At 40.7% G+C, this 4,559-nt stretch overlaps 1 pseudogene; it reads right to left on the bottom strand.

The window, feature by feature from the left end:
• Positions 1 to 369: 369 nt before the first annotated feature.
• Positions 370 to 4,346, bottom strand: LOC129055548 (C-terminal-binding protein 2-like; annotated as a pseudogene).
• Between the last annotated feature and the right edge of the window lie 213 nt (positions 4,347 to 4,559).

The raw sequence follows: 4,559 nt of genomic DNA, 5'->3' as shown, positions 1-4,559 counted from the left end.
TCCCAAAGGTATATTTTTGCAGATTTTTCAAATTATATATATATATGATTTATAAATTATTGTTATAGATTCCTTGAAAGTTAATCCATCTCACCATTACATAATACCAATCTGTCTCGGCCGGGCGCAGTGGCTCATGCCTGTAGTCCCAGCACTTTGAGAGGCCTAGGAGGGTGAATCATGAGGTCCAGAGATAGAGACCATCCTGGGCAACAAGGTGAAACCCCATCTCTACTAAAAAGTACAAAAATTAGCTGGGTGTGGTGGCGCTTGCCTGTAGTCCCAGCTACTTAGGAAGTTGAGGTAGGAGAATCGCTTGAACCGGGGAAGCGGAGGTTGCAGTGAGCCGTGATCGTGCCACTGCACTCCAGCCTGGTGACGGAATGAGACTCTGTCTCCAAAAACAAAAAGAAAAACAAAAACATAATACCAATCTGTCTCTTGTTCACATTTTTTATTTAAAATATATTTTGTTTAATATAATTATGATCATGACCCTCCAATTGTAGCTGTTCTTTGCATAAAATATATTTTCTTTATACTGTTACTTTCAACTTATTTGAGTCCTTAGAGCTGAAGTGACTCGTGTAGAGAGTACATTGCTGGATCTTCTTTGTTCTTAATCCATTAAATTATTTATTAATTTTCTTTAAGGTATTTAACTTTTTACATTTGAAGTAATTAATGCAGTTAATGAAGTTACTTTATTATTTGTTATTGTCTTCTGTGTTTCTTGTAGAAGTGTTATTTATCATTTTTTCTCCTACTGATTTATTTTTGTTTGTTGATTTTATAGTGACATGATTCAATTTCTTTCCCATTTGCTTTTGCATACATTCTACAGGATTTTTTGGTAATCATCTTGAGAAATAAAAACTTCATAAATCATCTTAAAGTTATGACAGTATATAACAACTATATTTCAACTGAATACAAAGTTGTACCTCTTCATACCCCCACTGTGTTATTAATATCACATATTATCTTTATTTATTGTCTATGAACACACATTTATGCAGATTTGTTCTTCATTTTTTAAGTTCCATAGCAATTTTTTGAAAGTTTTGTGCACCATCATTATGACAGTAGAGATTTCTTCACCTGTTTATATATTTATCTTTAATATAGCACTTTCTATTTTCATGTGCTTTTATGATGCTGTGCAGCATAATTTCATTCTTGGACATGAGGGACTTTCTTTTACATTTCCTTTAGGACTGTTCTAGTGGTTAGTAACACGCTCAAATTTTATTTATTTTGGAAAGGCTTAGTTTTTTTATTTCTGAAGTGATATTTTTCCAGTTGAAGGTTTTTCTTTGGAAGCATTTCCTCTTGTTTAATTATCTTGTCATTTGGGGATTTCTCAAATACCTTTTAAAAATAACCTCTTTATTACTTTTGTCTTATATTGCTTTTGTAAGACATCTTTTGTAAGTATAATGGTCCACTTGATGGTGTGCAGTACGTCCCATACTTTTTTCTCTATTCTGTTTTAAAAATTTGTTTTCATCACTCAATATTTATAAATACAATGTCATCAATTGTGTAATTTTTTGTCCTTTATTAGTCTGCTTTTGTGACTGTTGATTAAATTTTTAATAAGTTATTATGTTCTTCAGATTCACAATTCTTGTTGGTTTTTAAAAATCTTTTTATTGATATCTCATTTTCTTTATGTATCACTTCTTCTAATATTCTTTTGTTGTCTATGTTCTGTTTCTGTTCATTAAGCAGTCTTTTCTAATTACATTTTATTGAAAACTGCACTGAATGTTAAATGTCCATCTTTACAATAAACAACTACAGTAACGGTAACTCACACTACACTAAAACAAAAAGTACTTCTGATAGCCATTATTTTTCTATTTGGGACCGTTTAAAAAATTTTTCTTTTCTTACAGAAACGGGAATGTACCTAATCAAAGGATCAAAACAGGCCATCTTTTTAAACAAAAAGACAATGATTCACAAAAGACTATGAATAGAACATGTAACTAATTGATGCAAATCTAATCGAATTTGTTAAAATCAGTCACATCCAATATATCTGAAGTGTTCTTGTATAAAACACAACGTGAAGAAAAGAAGACTTTATCAGTGTTTAAAAAAGTGGGTTTATTCATAGACCATCTGACAAGTTACCATTAAAAGTGTTTCCTGTGACGTAATGAAATGCAATCTTATTTTCCTTGAACCCTTTTAGTGCAAGACTTTCCACTCAATAAAATAGCAGTGGATCTGAAACTGAGAAAATATACTTGATTACAAAGAGCTTGTGAAACTTAATTTTTTTTTTTTTTTTTGCATTATCGGAGGCTTTTACTGAACTTACAACCAACTTGCTCGCTCAATATGCAGTTCAGATGTGACAGATGCTTCTCTGTACAGGAGGCAGTACTGTCTTCAATCCTATGCTTGCAGGTGTCTACCACAGGCAAACAGTTTACTCCACATTTTCTAGTAACGTGATCTTCCTATTAGCAAACAGCTGTAATGAGTCCCTGCAGACTGAAGGGACTCAAGTCACAGGATGGGGATTTCCTCTTCATGGTTTTTATTTTGATGTTTGAATCCTGATGCAACATTCTGAGCGGGGTGTTCCGGACTTTCTGTGCCCAAGGGACTGATAAAGGAAAAAGTTCTGTTTATTCTTTGTGATTTGACGCACAGATGAAAAACCTAACACACAATAACGGAAGTTGGTCGTTAATAAATCACACCCTAGTCTTTCAGAGCTTACGTAAGCAGACAACATCTTCAGTTTTCTAGCTCTTGTAGTTTTAACACTGCAATATCAATGATGCATATGTCCAGAATCAGCTAAAAAGAGCGTCAGATTCTTTTTCTCTTAGTTTATCTATTTTTCACTGTCTCTTGTTTCCAGGTGTATCTGAATGATTACCTTCCGGCATTGTCTGTTATTTCCCGTTGGCGTGCTCTCGATTGTCCCCGTGTTTGAGGGCTGGTTAGGAGAGGGCCCTTGGGAAGGATGTGTCACTGTCGGGAGGTTGTGAGTCACCGGGATGTCTCCAGGGAAGATCCCTTCTATGGATGCAGGAAGTCCTCCTGGAGCCACGCCCACGATGCCTGGATATATTGCTTGCTGGTCTATTTCCCACCAAAGCACAGATGTGACAAAGAATTCCTTGTTGACACAGTTTCTTAAGCTTCCTGGGATGCGACCTGTGATGGCTCGGCGGATCTCGGTGGCAGCTGTCTCCGTCATCTCCAGTGACACCTGCTCGCTGTAGCCAGGCAGTTTGAGGAGTGCAGATGAGACTGGGGGCATCTTTCAACGGACCTGAGCAAAGCTAAAGGGCTGCGACTCATTCACGTCGAGGGCTGCCCCTCGTAACCTGCCCTCCTTGAGGGCCTGTGCTAAGGCTTTCTCATCTACCAGGCCACAACGGGCTGTGTTCACAATGAATGTTCCCTGCCTCATCTGCTTTATGGTAAAGTCATTGATGAGGTGGTGTTTATGTTCGCTGAGACTGCAGGGCAAGGAGACGCAGTGGCTCTGATACAGCAAATCCTGCTGTGTGTAGATCCTCTGCGCGCCCAGGGACTGCTCGATCCCATCCTGCAAGTAGGGGTAATAAAATATGACGCTGAATCCAAAGGCTGTGGCTGGAACTGCAAAAGTCGGCTGCGTGCGACCCTAGCCGATGAGGCCCAGCGTCTTCCCACGAACGCGGGCCACTACCGAGGCCACCTCGCAGGTCTGCTCCACGCGCTGGACTCGCTTGCCTTCCCACAGTGCCTGGAACAGCCATGTGTTCCTCCGGTACATGTTGAGGATGTGGCAGATGGTGGAGTCGGCTGTCTCTTCCACGGCTGCGGACGGGATGTTTCACGTAGCAATTCCTAGCTCACCAGCAGCCTTGATGTACACGTTGTCATAGCTACTGCCAACCGGCACGGTCACTCTCAAAGCCTTGAAATTTGCCAGATCCTCCCTGTTGAGGGGATGGTGTGGTACATCATGGCGCCCACGGCTCCGTTTAGAACTTTCTCGTCGATCTCCTGCGTGGACTGCATCACAGAAGGCCACGGTGGCCAGGTCCTTCTGCATGGGCATGTCCACAGTGCAGTCATGGCCGACCAGCAATCCCGCCAGTGAGCGGGGCTTAGGGGGTCTTTCATGATCTGGCGGCAAATTCCTTCACAATTCTGTCCAATCGCTGTCTCTTGACTTAGCGCTTATCCACAAGGGCCATTCTTTATGGAGCTTTGCAACTCTCAGATCAAAAGGCAAAGCAGTCCTCTAAGACCTTAGGGGAACTCGCAGGAGTCTGTGTGCATGATGCCACTATGAACCCAATATAAATTTGTTCACAAACTCTATAGTTCACACAATGGGCTGTCCTTCTTTTTAAGGGAATATAACTTCATTGGTTCAAAACCATTTAAGGTGATGAAACCCATTTGCTTGCAACTCAGCCACCACCGATCAGTCAATCAACGAATCTCACCACGACCCCAGGTCTGGAGCTGCTGGAGTCCGCGACCGCTGGGGGTGGAGGCGGCTTCGGCCTGCTGCAGCCAGGTCCTTGCTCCTG

The sequence above is a fragment of the Pongo abelii genome, chromosome 13, assembly GCF_028885655.2.
Source record: "Pongo abelii isolate AG06213 chromosome 13, NHGRI_mPonAbe1-v2.0_pri, whole genome shotgun sequence".
NCBI classification, from domain to species: Eukaryota; Metazoa; Chordata; class Mammalia; order Primates; family Hominidae; genus Pongo; species Pongo abelii.
Note: the sequence above shows the minus strand (reverse complement) of the source record. Positions and strands in the feature narration are given on the sequence as shown.